General features: G+C 42.8%; 1 protein-coding gene across 5 annotated transcripts in view; it reads left to right on the forward strand.

Moving 5' to 3' along the window:
• The first annotated feature begins 11,324 nt into the window (after nucleotides 1–11,324).
• Nucleotides 11,325–14,831, forward strand: part of GSDME (gasdermin E) — a 38,990-nt gene continuing 35,483 nt past the window's right edge. The window contains exons 1-2 of one of the 5 annotated variants that reach the window (XM_075922184.2): nucleotides 11,366–11,504; nucleotides 14,394–14,532. The gene's annotated coding sequence lies outside the window, so the exon portion shown is untranslated. Of the gene's footprint in view, nucleotides 11,505–11,561; nucleotides 11,711–11,780; nucleotides 11,805–14,393; nucleotides 14,533–14,831 lie in introns of those variants that run through there. The other 4 variants (XM_075922186.2, XM_075922185.2, XM_075922188.2 and 1 more) reach the window with 4 other exon arrangements.

Raw genomic sequence — 14,831 nt, forward strand, 5'->3', positions numbered from 1 at the left:
GTCTGAGTCTGTAAATTAGGTCAAGTTGAAATAGAGAAAGAGAGAGGTTGGGAGGAGAAGAGAAGGAAAAGGAAAGGGGAGGGGAAAACTGGGGAGGGGGAAGGGAATTGTCACAATGTCCATGCTAACTGAAGCTGATAATGAGTACTAAGTAAGTACTCTGTGCTTGGTTTTTTATGTCATTAGGAGTGGAATGTAGCAGGCCATCCATACAAGGTGTTTGTTTAGACCTCTGTTACAGGTATCAAACTTGTAAATGGAATTAAGTTCTGTAGCTGCCCTTTCAAGCTGGTTTTTGAAATTGGCTTGCAATAATATGGTAACTTTGAGATCTATTAATGTATTTCTTAATATTATGGGTCAGATTTTCAAATGATCTAAATCAGCAAAGCTGCCTTGAACTGAATGAAGCTATGCTGATTTACACCTGCTGAGGATTTGGCCCTTTGAATTCACTGATGTAACTCTCACAATCTTTGTTTTTTCAATGAATTCCTGGGAGATAAGAAATTGTACATAGGGAAGTTTTCAACAGCTGAAGTTCTCCATAGACTTCAACACTGATTTGACCTCTTGTAACCTGTTGAAGTTACTATTTGCTTTTATTAAGCTTTGTATAAAATGGAATTACAGGAAACATTTTAACTTGTTGCCCCAAAACCAATGACAGTCATCAGAAAATACTGACAGTTGTATAATTAACAATACTTTTCTTTTGTCAAAAGCTGTTAGCTATATCACTACTGGAATATTTAAAATGGCATGAAAAGATTTTATCTAGTGCAATTTTTTTTTTGCACTAGAACGGGTGGGCAAGAGGCTGCCTTGTGGCCACCCCACAGGAACTCTTAGGCAGAGATCAGTTCACGTTTTAAAAAGCCAGCTGCTCTCCCTTCTGGACAGGTTGGGTGGGAGGAGGGAGACTTCTTATGCTGTTCCCACCCCACAGCAAAATCTTTTAGCTCCCATTGGGCAGTCTATCAATTTCTGGCCAATAGGAGCTGAGAATTTTTGCTGGGAGTAGGGGCAGTGTATGAAGCCTTTTCCCTCCTGCCTCCTTCCCCTGCCTCGCATGCCTGCAGCTGAGCCATGTAGCACAGCGAGCAGCCTACAGCAGATAGTCTGCCTCCGGTTTCTACTGGTAAGCACCTCCCAGCTAGAGTCTGCCTCTGGCACCCCAGCCCCTCCCTTCCCCATCCCCCTCAGCCCAAGTTCCTGCCCCAGATCACAATCTGCTCCTAACTTAGGTCACATCTCAAACCCCTGCATCTCAGTTATCTGCCCTTGCTCACAACTGCCTCCTTCACCCAAACATCCTCCCAGATCCCAAGCTCCATCCAGACCCCAGAATTCCTCCATTAATATCCTGGAACAGTGTGGCCCTTGACTACTTTCCAAAATCTTGAAGTGGCCTCTCAAAAATTATTGCCCATCCCTGCACTAGAAACTAGTTTGAAAAGAAGTATTACAACACATGGCTTGAAATGTAATTTTCTTTATTTTAGTCAGAACATCTTTGCAATGTCTGGAACTTTGGAAAGATTACATGGATTTTTCACAAGACAAGATCCTGTCTAATAGAGAGAAGTGATTTACCATTGTTTATTTTTGTGTCTGGCACCATTTCACAGTCATTGTCAAACTGAAGATGGAGTGAAGTCAAGAGATCATCCTTCTGGTGTTCATTGTATGCAACTTACCCATCAGTCAAAGAAATAAATCTTCTCGAAGCAGCTAAAGACATAGAATTGCTAAATAGATTTGAAAATACTGTGAATTTCTTAAAGCTGTATTAAAGTACAGAGCCAAATCCTACAATCCTTACTTAGATTTCAATTGGTGATTTGGCCAAGTAAGAACTAGGGGAAGGCCAATCACAAATTTAATTCTAAAGGAAAATAAAATTATATAGTTATTAGACTTTAGTATTATATACACACCAAATCTTGCTAAATCTGTTCCCTTCTTGGTCCTAAACTTCTACCTAGTCTTTCAGAAAATAAACAAAATCCAGATTTGCATGTCTGCCAGATTAATTGTTGGGGCAGGGAGAATGGAATGAGGCTAGCAAAAGATGGATACTTGTTTCCTAGCTGTCCACTGCAGTGCTTATCCAAAAAAGTTGACTGCTTCAGTGTGTTTAAGCTATAGGAACTTAAGCTCAGACAAACCCACTCGGTGTACAGTGAAGGTTGGTTTATTCAGGGACTCTTGAAAGGTGTTCAGCTATCTTTGAGAAAATAATTTAAACCTCCTTCCTACACGATTCAGTTTGTAAAAGACCCAGACAGTAGTTAGTCAATTGTGCACCGCTCTTTGAACATGTAAAGTGCTATGTTGTTCTTTTAAAAAGGGGCTGACTGAGGGCACATATAAATCCTGCTCCTACTCACAACTTTGAAGTGACAGGGGGAAAAGGATATATAAAATTAATGGAAATTGAGTATGTGGGCAAGAAGTCCAGGTAAAGAGAACAGGGGAAGTACTCACTTTGCCTGTATACATTAATCATTTATTTTTTTTCCCCTGTGAGCTTCACTATGGCTAGCTGCAGGACACAACTTCCCAAAGGCTGCATTGTCATGGCCTGATGTATAGGCCATGGCTCAACCTCAACAGTCCAAGCGTAGACTGTTCCACAGAAAATGGCATGTCTCCAGCCTCTACCAAGTGAGCAGCCCACTTGCCACCCATAAGAAAGCCCTTGATGGAAGCCACTTGAATCATCATCTACTGCAGCTGCTCACCTTCCAATCCAGCCCTCCCTTCAGCTTTGCAGAAAGATCAAACGGAGGAGGAGGAGGAGCAGCAGGAGTATTTGTTGGGGGCCCTGTGAGTAAGCACCCAGCATGCACTGTGAACTAGTCCAGGAGAGATCCTCCCCTTGCTATAATGGGGCTGTGGTTTCTAGGTGTTACTGCAGTACAGGCTAGGCAGAACTTGATTTAAAAAAATGGTGGGTTTTTTTAGCACATTCTTATCAATTTAAATATTCACAATTGTGCAAAATGCTGGGATTTAAGGATTATTTTTATTGATTTAAATGTTCACTGTTTCAGGAAATTATGGGGTGGCAGACTATAAAAGGATACAGACAATAAATGTTTAATGACAGTAAAGTTAAAGCTCCATAACTATCAACATCATATGTGAAAATATACAAAATAAACAGCCTTGCATCAGACTCTAATAAATGCTCAGGAAGTATTTTTGTTTATTTTGCATGTCTGTATATTCCAGTTAGGCAATGGAAATATTTTTCATTGGTTTCTGTGTATATAGTAAAATCAACTTTACTGACATTGATGAAAATGTAATGAAAATGTAACCTTTCCAAACCTAAATATAAATAATAATTATTTGGAGTTTGCCATTTTAGCCATTTCTAATAATCCACTGACATAGGTGGTGGTTAAATCTCTCATCATCTGCTTCCTAACATGGGGCGTCTTTGATTACTAGTTTAGCCCATGTGTTTATTCACCATTCCTGGTCCCCAATTTCCCCCAGAGTTGGCAACATTTGTAATTTTCAGCAACATGCTTCCAGTGTTGCCAGCTCTTCTGATTTTACATCCTTCAATATTTGGTGTGTAAAGCCCCAGTTCCTGGCATCATGTAATTATACAAGACTCTCAGCTTTCACATAAAAGGAAAAAACAAGTAAGTTATAGTTGAGAAGAAAAGCTTAAAAATATGACCTAAAGGCTCAGAATGAGATTGCAAATCATGTTTTTTTTTAGGATGTTTGATTTTTGAACACTTGAGTTGGGTAAAGAGACTGTCTTGTATCTCCATGTTGCCAACACTGGCACCAGCTTATGAACTTCTATGTGATAGACACTAGGTGTCATCAGAACACATGCCAATTCCGCAGCGATAAGGAAGAAGTTTGGCTATGATGTGTAGAAAAAAGACAAAGATAAGAGCAAAAAAGAGGGGATCTTACTGAAGAAAATGGGTGGAGAAAACACAAAAAAAGAAAAGAGATCAGAGCTTTTTCCTCAAAACATTTAAAGTGGTCCAAGGGACCATATCAATGTTGATGAAACCTACCTGGTTTCCTGCCAGCTTGTTTGTCAAACTCCACAGTTGCATGGCTGGTTGGGGACCCTGGGATTCTAGGCTCCCTGCTCTTCAGCAGCCTGGAAGCACCTGAGCACTCCAGTTTCCAAGCTGCCTGGCTCCCTTCAAAGCCAGTTGGCAACTCAGGCAGCCCTGGTGACATTGCTGAAAGGTCTAATGCTGTTTTTAAGTTTTCTAAACTAATTTTTTGAATTCTCTTTCTGTGGGAAATTTCAGAATTTTGGTTTCTGTTCAGGAATGAAATTTTGGAGTCTCCCACAGAATGGGAATTCCAATTTTCTCTAGAGGAAAAATTAAATGGCATTGAGGAAGCTGGGGGAAGGAAGAGGGAGACCAGGATCCTGGGGGGGAGGGAGAGGGAGAGAGGAGGAATGAACAGAAAAATGGAAAAAAGACACAATGGTAAGTTTCTAAAACTAGCTTCCACTTACCAATACAATACCTACACAAATGGGTCTGGTGAATTGAGCAGTTGCATTCAAGTTTAGTGGGCTATTTGGAAAATACTGCCCAAACTGCATGTGTCCACCAGTCAGGAACTGAGCTTGTTTGTGGTTTTCTTGTTTGTGCAAGAAAGAAAGAGGGTCAGGTCAGCCAGAATATCCCTGGAGAGTACTTACCAGGTTGTTGAGAAGAAGATTCTTTCTTCCAGTCCTGGTCCAATCTGCAGAGGGCATGAGCTTCTTAACAGCAGCCACTGCTCTACTTTCTGTGACCAAATAACTCTGTTGGAAATTGGAAAAGCAAATAATCACCCCCCAAATATCACTCTGAGCACAACCTATTCTCCCTGGTTCTTCTGCCCAATGACCTTTAGCTTTAAATCTGCCCCTGATGCCACATGATGATGTAATTAACAAAATCCCTGTGAACTGTACCAAATTAATTAGCCCTGGTCTACACTAAGAAGTTATTCTGAAATAGTAAGTGGAATGTCTGCACTACCATATCTCTTATTTCAAAATCTGTACTTCTGCTTTGCTCGGGGAGTAATGCTTATTTTGAAATAATTATTTTGAAACAGCATTAGTGTAGACACCCCACTGCTGCAATACTGAAATAACTACTCACCAGAGTAATTTGAAGTAATTACTCCCTGGTGCTTCCTTGGGCTCTGTAGTGTGTCCATAATAATGGAGCCTGCCTTGGACTAATTTTGAGGCTCCTCCTACTGGGGAGATGCTATTTCAATTTTGTTATTTCAGGAGTTATTTCAAATTTAGTTATTTTGAAATAATTTCCTTGTGTAGACATGGCATTAATGTGTTAATCATTTATGTGTATAGGAAGCAAAGACAAAAGAAGAAAGAAAAAAACTAATTGCTTATACTATTTACAGACACTACAAAAAGTTTGGTTGCAAATTTTAATCCAGTATATTTTCAAAAATACTTAAATACTTTTGAATTTTTTAAAGTTTATGTAAGACCTACATAAAAGGTCTTCATAGCTACTTCTTTTGCTTTATTTAAGACTAGTAGATATACCCAGAGTTGCTCAGGTCCTTAACTCAATTTATTTTTTTAAAATAAAGTATGTACATTTTCATTTTTATTTAAATGATTGCCTTTTCCAAAAACACAGCGTTATTTTTCTGAAGTTAATTTTTATTTTGGATTTCTTCAAAAAAGGGATAGTTAAAATTTTTGGGGTAATTTTCTTTAGTAATTTTTTTAAAATGGGAATTCCATCAAGTATATTTTTTATCCCAATACGCTCTTATTATTCATTATGTTAACAAAACAATGCTATGATCAATTTGGTTTCCAATAATATTGTCCTCTAGTTTTCAAACATTACGCTTTGATTTAGCTGTGCGAGAACAGAGCACTACTCCAAATTTCTCTGTGAAGTCTTCTCCAGCCAATTTGATGGCTAAAAAGGCCTAAAATGGATCCACAGAGAGCACTGCAAAACTTCTTACAGTCTTACCTAGAAAAAAAACAGGCAGCATATACATTAATTATTCTCTAACAGGCACAGATGCAGATTGATATGCCTCACAGAATGACAATAGTACTCCTATAGAGTAGGTATCAACACATACACACACATAATTAAAGGATGAAAGAGAAGTTAAGTCATGCCAGAGATCTACAGAACTGACCATTTTCTGTCTCTAAGAAATTTCCCTTTGCAGCTAATTTTGTGCTTACATCCTATTGTCCTGTCAGTGACTAAAAAATAAATCCATGTCATACATTTGTATAAAATATAAGCTATAGCATTAAGTGGGCAAAAAGAAGTAAGTTCTACAATACTGACACCTGGTGGCTTTTAAATCTTATTTGCTTCACTTTGCTCAGACAATGTCAGAGGATTCTCATGCAGAGGCATGATTTGAGGAACATTTAAACACTTTTGAGTTTTCACTTCATACTGCTTTGTCCTTATGCTCTATGGGGTCACTACTTAGAGGTGAAATATCCACTGGTGCAATTTTGTGACTTTACTTTTTCAACCAGCTTACCTCATTTCATCTCCTTTTGCTTTTTTTGTTTTTTCATTTGGGTGATGTCACCAATTGGGTTCAATCCTGTCCTGAATGTTGTTCAGTCTTGTCACACGGGCCACATTTACATTTTTCTTCTGGTTCAGCTAGTAATGTATCTCTTTAATGCAGCTCTATACAATGGCCTGTATGCTTCAGCTATTTGTCCAGCACACTCTCAAGAGGTTCAGAACGTGGCAGGCAGACTCTCTTTGAAAGACTCCTATGATCGGGGTGGCCATATTTCCCTGTGCCGACACGGGATTCCTGGTAAAATTGCTTGGATTTAAGTGAGTTCAATGGCAATCAATCAGAACTACGCAGTACGCACATTCAAAATAATATTGTTGACTGAGCACCCATTAAAAAGACACATTGCATTATTAGAACATTAAATGGCTAAAAAATTAAAAATATATACCTACAATTAAGTGCCTAAGGGACTGGAGCGATTTCCCAGCTCCAGATCCAGTCCCAGCCGACAGTGACCTCCCAGCAGGGCCAATAAGTGCAGCCATGAGGCAGAGTGAGAGGAAGTAGGTGTCTAGAGATGTGTCTACACAGCAGCGTTAATTCAGAATAACGGCCGTTATTCCAAAATAACTATGCGAGTGTCTATAGAGCAATTTCATTATTTCAAAATAATTTTGAAATAACAGACGGCTTATTCAGACTTCTGTAAACCTCATTCTGTGAAGAATAACACTTACTCTGAAATAGCTATTTCGAAATAAGGTGGGTAGACGCTCCACTTCTGCTATTTGGAAATAGCCCCTCACCAAGGCCATTCTAAGTTATTCCTCCTGGGGCTCTAAAGCAAGATAGCACATCTACATTAGGGAACCCTGCATCAGACTAATTTTGGGGCTTCCCTGCAGTGTAGATGTGTTATTTTGAAATAAGCTATTTTGGAATAACCATTCCGGAATAGCTTATTCTGAAGTAACTGTGCAGTGTAGATGTAGCCTAGGAGAGTCTGGGGGCAGGGAGGTGTTGGGCTGTGAGAGGTGGCAGGAAAGGTGTGTGCATTAGGAGCTAGAGAATGGGGTGTGGGGCAGTTAGGGTGAGGCTGTGGGCAGGTGGCACTAGGCAGAGTTGGTGAGCAGGGTGCTGTGCTGCTGGTAGGGCTGCACGGGGCTCTGGCCATACAGAATCGGGAGGATGTTGAGTTCCGGGGGGGGGAGGGGTCTGTGAGGCACGGTGCTGCCCTCGAGGGAAAGGGGCAAGCTGGTAGCACAGGTCCGAGTTGCCTGTTGTGTGTCTGTCAACTGCTTGAGTGTGGGAGCAGGGATCCGTGCTTCAGCCTAAGGGTGGGTGGGCCCCAGGCAATTGAGGCCAGAAAATTACTGCACTGTAAAGTGCCAGGGTAGACTTGGCCTTAAATTAATAAAACAGGTTTATACTTCATATTATGCTCAGAAATAGAATATACACATTCAGATCATCATTTTGAAAATGTTACTTGATGCATTTTGCCTAAAGCATCTTCAAGTTATGCATATTCATAAGCCAATTTTCACTAGTCAATTAGTCAATAAGCAGGATAGCGGCAGTGGGGTTAGCTCCCGGCCCTAGGAGCTAATCTTGCTGCAGCTCTGCTTTTTAAGTGTATTAAAAGCCGGCAGGCTCTTAATACATTCAAAAAGCAGAGGCATAGCAGCTGTGACTGAGCACGAGCGGGGAATCAGTTGATTCCAGGCTTGCGCCCCGTCCTACTACCCCTCTACCTCTCCTGCCCCCTGGAGATTGTGCTGGGGGGGACGACCAGCTTTTAAGCTGACTGTCCCCAGCCCCGGCTCCTGCTCTCCACCCTCTTGCTCCCTCTGATAGAGGCAGCAAGGGGGAAGAGTGCCTAGTCAACTATCCGCTTTGCTTATCAGACAGCTGACTAGTCACTTACATCCCTAGCAAGGCATGCGGGGTGTCCTGGTTATGTACCACCCCGGAAGGGCAGGGCCAAGGGCAGAAGGGGCAGGGCTTAGGGAAGTCAGCCCTTCATGGCACCCAGAATGCAGCGCTGAGGCACCCCTCCAGGCCTCAAAGCTCTGGCATCAATTCAAAGGGGCCCAGGACTCCACTGGTGCTACAGTAGGCATGCTGGTGCGTAGGAGCTCCACGCCCCTTTGAAAGACTGATTCCCAGGGCGACTTCCTCTTTTGTCCCTTGTGGGCAGGCCTGCTGTAGATTGGGGGGCTAGATTAGAGAGTGGACCTAAATTAATGTTATAAATTGATATCTCTTAATTCTCAGGAAAGATTAATTGGATTGCACTAGAGACTAAACAAGCAAAGTAAATAACAGAACAGGCTTCCCCCAACCATCTAGACAAATCAGGCCTCCAGCATGTTATGGAAGGGCTACTTCTCAAAACTGGAAGGTAATTCAAGCTCCATGAGTCACACAGTCCTTGGACTCTGCTAGGTGTGACAACTGCCAATTGTGATGGCATCTTATGAGATAAAGACAACCTGGAGAACTGGGCCATTGAACTTCCAGCAGATTTTTAGATAACTAGTAAGTTAAACCAGATACGAATAGGACAAGTGACTTACCCTTTGTCTATGCTGATGACACACAGGTGATTTTTGTTTATCTCTTTGTTTTTACAGCAAGGTAGCTAACAGACAATGGTTATCTCTCTGTAAAATCTTCAGGGGAGGCAGGGCACTTGTAGTCTATCAGGAGGTAGTTAGGTGAGGTCAGCACTATACACCCTGCCTTTGACTGATCTTGCTCCATCAACTTCATGATAATGCCTTGTCTCCACTAAGTTTAACAGTGGAATAGTTCATATACATCAGTTATTATCCCAAAATAAAAACACACCAAGTGCCTTTGGATTTTACAACAAAATACTAAGCATCTTGATGTAAAAACACCTCCTTTGTGTCAGCAAAGATAAAGGCATAGAGTTAATACCCAGAATTATCCAGTCCAATCCCTCACATCTGAATTCTGCAAAATAGCTGACTTCTCCATTCATCCATCCTCTCTACTTGTCCTTAGTCTTGTATAGGGATGTAAGGGATAAGCAACTAGTCGACTACTTGATAAGCATATGCTTATTGGGTAGTCGAGTAGTGACTCTACAAGTCGCTTCCCTCCCCTTGCTGCCTCTATCAGAAAGATAAAGCTTCAGAGGGGTAGCCAAGTTAGTCTGTAACTAGAAAAACTTAAACGAATAATCTAATAGCACCTTATTAACAAAATATACCATCTACATATTTTGTTAGTCTTTAAGGTGCTCCTTGACTTTGTTGTTTAATTTTTTCTATCAGAGAGAGGCAGCAAAGAGGGGAGAGGGGAAGGGAAAGACAGGAGTTGATGGTGCAGCTTAAAAGCCAGTTCCCCCCTGCACCATCTCCACCAGGGAGATGGAGCAGGGGAGGTAGAGGCGGAGCAGGGGTACTGGGAGGAAACTGGAAAGCTCTTATAATACATTTAAAAGGCAGAGCCACAGGGGGGTGGGAGCTAACTCCACTATGACTACATTCCCCCCCCCCATTGACTAATAGAGTAGTCAATGGAAATTTCATCGACTACTCGATTAGCCAATTAAACACAATTTAACATCCCTAGTTCTTGTATTTGTCCTGTGTCTACACAATGGCAGCACAGCTTCTGCTGTGCCCCTGTAGCTCTGCAGTGTGGATGCTTCACCAATGAAAAGAGTTTCTATGGAAATAGTTAATCCACTTCTCCAAGAGGCAGTAGATAGGTCAATAAAGTAGTTTTGGATGGTCAGTCTAACTCATGGGTTCCCAAACTGGTGTGTGTGAAGGAATTTCGGGGGGGGGATTTCGGGGGGGGGGGGGGCGCAATAGCAATCCCTGTACTATTTTTGTTTTTCAGCCCCCATCAGTTCCTTTTTTTGCACAAGTTTTGTTGCTGGGGGGGGGGGGAAGAGGGGCATGAGTGTTTCTCAATAATCAAAAAGGGGGCGTGATGCCAAAAAGTTTGGGAACCACTGGTCTAACTAGTCCCACTTTCACAGCCTTGTGAATTGTAGGGAGGTTGATGTAATTTGTGGACCAGGTTTTAGGCCCGATTCTGTAAGCAAACTTCTCTGTGCCGTCTAAGGGGTAGGCCAGTAGTAATTTCACATGCAAGCCTCTGCAGGATGGGGGCCTTACTGAGTTGGTGGAACTGCCACTGGGGCTCCTCTCTCAGGGTTTCACATAGCTCTCCTGCAGACCGTCCCCACAGGTGGGGAAAATGTGCCACGCTGAGCCATGCATCCTACGGAAATGCTCCATGGAGCACGGCAAGGGCAGGCATGGCCTTTTCAGAGCACATGTAGAACCACAGAGCTGGAAGAGACTCAGGAGGTCAGTGAGTCCAGCCTCCTGCCCAAGGCAGGACCAATCCCAACTAAATCATCCCAGCCAGGGCTTTGTCAAGCCAAGACAAACACCTCTAGGGATGGAGACTCCACCGCCTCCCTAGGTAACCCATTCCAGTGCTTCGCCACCCTCCTAGTGAAATAGTTTTTCCTAATATCCAACCTAGACCTCCCCCACTGTAACGTGTGACCATTGCTCCTTGTTCTGCCATCTGTCACTGCTGAGAACAGCCTCTCTCCATCCTCCCTGGCTCTGTGCTCCAAGGGCTTCAGGTCCCCGGCCTGTTGCAGGAGCCGCGTCCCCTGGCCTGCAGAGAGAAATCTCCGCGGGCTGGGCAGTTCCCTCCTCTTCAGCAGCTGCTCAGTCCCCTCCCGTTTCAGCTGATCGCGCGCCACACCCAGGCAAGAAACTCCCCGGTCCGGGCCCGCCCTTCTCTCCCCAGGGAGCCGGCCGACGCGTGTCTCTCCCAGCCCCCTCGGCCGCTGCAGCCAGGGAGCCTCCCCGTGCCAGGTGTGCGGGCAGGCTGCTTCCCTCCCCGCTCCCTCGGCCCGGCACGCAGCTCCCGGGGAGGCTGTGCTGCTGGCGGTGAGTACCGGCCCCGCAGGCCCCGCGTCCTCTGCAAAGGCTCCGCCCAAGCCGCCGCCCTCCCGCGCTCTGCCTTTGTGCGGCAGCGAGACCGGGGGCGAGGAGCTGCTGCTCCCTGCCCGCGCCCCGCTCCGGTCTGCGGCGCCAGCCGGGCTGCAGCTCCATTGCGGAGGCCACGCGTGGGGACATTCTGGGGGTGGTTCCAGGTGGGCTTGTCTGAAGCCAGCTAACCACTGGGGTGTGTGTGTATCCCCGCCCCAGGGTTAAACCCCTGCAGGCTGCTGTGTAGATACGCCCACGGTACGGCTTGGGCTTACAGAGGGGATTTGTTGTTAATTTATTGTTATTTATACATAGTCCTTGGCCTACTTATGCCCCTGCCCATAAAGGGCTGGACTGGCATAAGCAAAACAATCTAGTAACAACGGCCGTGCTAGGGTGTTTTTTAGGGTCCAACAGCTTTAATTATACTGCTGTAGTGAATTCACCACAGTTGCAGACAAGCCCAGAGACAAAGGCTGTATGTAGTTCATAAGGGCTGGAAACAATAATCTTTTCAGTGCTAAATAATGTGCATGTGTTTTCAGTGATGGCAGAGCTGGACTTGAAATTAACTCCTTTCAGGACTGATTTTAACTGCATGAATTCTTCTCAAGGCTGGAAGGGACCATTGAAACAGGCTATAGAACTTCTTCAAAATAATTCCCCCACTAACTTTTGGGCATTTGCTTTAATGTTGGTGGTGGTGGGGGTTTTTTTCAATTTAAGTTATCCAGAAAAAGGAGGCAATTAAGATAAGTTCTAAGGGTAATAAAATGTACATGCTACATGTGACCACTTTCTGATTACTTGTTTCTTAGTATAATTCAGTATAGACTCAGGCCCAGTTAGAATTCAAATGATATTTTCTCTGCTGCTGTTTCTAACGAAATATAAAGTCTGACAGCTCTTTTGGACTGTCAAGCTACTGTTCAAACTTGATTGGTACACAGGGACCCTCCTTTAAAGTATTTACTTGCAACTTGAATTTGTAACCAGTGTTCTCATGTTCTGTGGTTTTGTTGTCATCTGCCACTTCAGCCTTCCTTCTTGCACTGCTGAAGGCTTTGGGCAATTAGAAATTTTAGAATTAGAGAGCTGAATATGAGTCAACAGTGTGATGCTGTTGCAAAAAAAAGCAAACATGATTCTGGGATGCATTAACAGGTGTGTTGTGAGCAAGTCAGGAGAAGTCATTCTTCTGCTCCACTCTGCACTGGTTAGGCCTCAGTTGGAGTATTGTGTCCAGTTCTGGGCACCACATTTGAAGAAAGATGAGGAGAAATTGGAAAGGGTCCAGAGAAGATCAACAAGAATGATTAAAGGTCTAGAGAACATCACCTACAAAGAAAGGCTGAAAGAATTGGGTTTGTTTAGTTTAGAAAAGAGAAGATTGTGGGGGAATATGATAGCATTTTTCAGGTATCTAAAAGGGTGTCATGAGGAGAGAGAAAACTTGTTCATCTTGGCCTCTGCGGATAGAACAGGAAGCTATGGGTTTAAACGGCAGCAAGGGAGGTTTAGGTTGGACATTAGGAAAAAGTTTCTAACTGTCAGGGTGGTTAAACACTGGAATAAATTGCCTAGGGAGGTTGTGGAATCTCCATCTCTGGAAATATTTAAGAGTAGGTTAGATAAATGTCTATTAGACAATACTTGATCCTTCCATGAGGGCAAGGGTCTGAACTCGATGACCTCTCGAGGTCCCTTCCAGTCCTAGTATTCTATGATTTATCTGTACTATTGTGGTACCTATAAGTCCACGTCATAGACCAGAACTGAACTTGTGATAGTCACTGCACAAATACAGAAGAAAAAAACAGTCCGAAGAATATGGGCTATCCATCATGGGCAAAAACTGAGTTTATCTGACATGTTTTCCTCTGCATCTTCTAGTGATGTTTCCCTTAAATACTATCCCATCCCTATCCCATGTGCAGACTTATTTTAAAGGCCTAGTTCAAGTTCCAGTTAAGTATGCAAAACATCCCTCCTCTTCTCTGCTTGTTTCTTTCACTAGTCTACAATAATTTGTTTCATTTAAACCTTCAAAGCAAGAAAATGGAAAGGAAAATTAAAAGAGAACCTCTCTCCTGCCCCACACAGGCACATCTGAGGGTTTTGAGGAAACCCAAGTACAACATTGTTTTACCGTTGGGCCCAGAGTTGTCTCTTTGAAACAATTCTGTTTGAGGGAAAGTCTGTGAAAAAGGTAGATCGGATCAGTAGGCATCAAGTTAAAGAAGACAGTGTCATCTCTAGGAACAATAGGTTTAAAATTTGAAGTGAAAAAACAAGCTTAAGGCCTTCATACATCAGAAACTATTCTTAACAGAGAAATGTTATACATTTTTCCATTGAGATTCAGATTAAGCTAGGGACTTCTGAAATTCATAGAAGATGAGGCTGAAGTAGAGTAGATTTAGCTAAATGGTGTCATTTTTAGGATCCATTTCTGTACTTCTACCTGTGTGGGTAGTGGACCTACTTTCCGTATTAACTTCTTTGAAGTCAGTTACTGCCCTCTTCATATGTAGGGGGGCCTGCCCCTGGAAACCTGACTGACCCCATTTCAGCATGGTGAGTACAAAGATATGCAAATGACAGGAGTATGTGTGTCCTGAAAGAGAGAGGAGAAATTTCTTGGGAATGAGAAGTAGAAACAGGGGATGAGGGAATGAGAATTTCTCTGGAATTCTTTCTCCACTACAAACCATTTGCCAGGTTAGTTCCAGAAGTCAGCTTCACTGTAATAGAAATCTGCAGAAAACCCAGCCTTTTGTTGTTGAGATTCTTCCTTTCAAATGCAAACAAAGCTGAACATTTTTGTCTTTTAATATGTTGTGAAAGTATGTTGCACACCTGTATGTATGCATGGATGCGAGAAGTTTGAGAGAACTCCAAACTTGTTCAGATTCTTGCAAAGGCCGATCCACCAGCCACTGAAGTTAGTGGCAACATTACCATTGTGGAATGGATTGGGCCCCAGGTACGTTGCAATAGCGGCTTATAATGAAAGTCAGGGTGGATTTGAATGATTTAAATGTCTAGTCAGGAAGACTCGATTTAGTCAGGCTTTCTATATAAAAGCACATTCTTGTTGGTTGTCATAACCATAATATATATTCTTCACAGTTCAGAGATAGATGTAGATTTCATATTTTAGAAGGTACACACTATACATTTTTAAACCATGATTAATTTTGAAAACTTTTTGGACTAGCTTTACAGCTATATCAGAAAATGAAAGTTTGTTTGGTTATTTCATTTACCAAAGGTAATTAAAGC

Source organism: Pelodiscus sinensis, chromosome 2, assembly GCF_052426305.1.
Source record: "Pelodiscus sinensis isolate ZL-2025 chromosome 2, ASM5242630v1, whole genome shotgun sequence".
NCBI classification, from domain to species: domain Eukaryota; kingdom Metazoa; phylum Chordata; order Testudines; family Trionychidae; genus Pelodiscus; species Pelodiscus sinensis.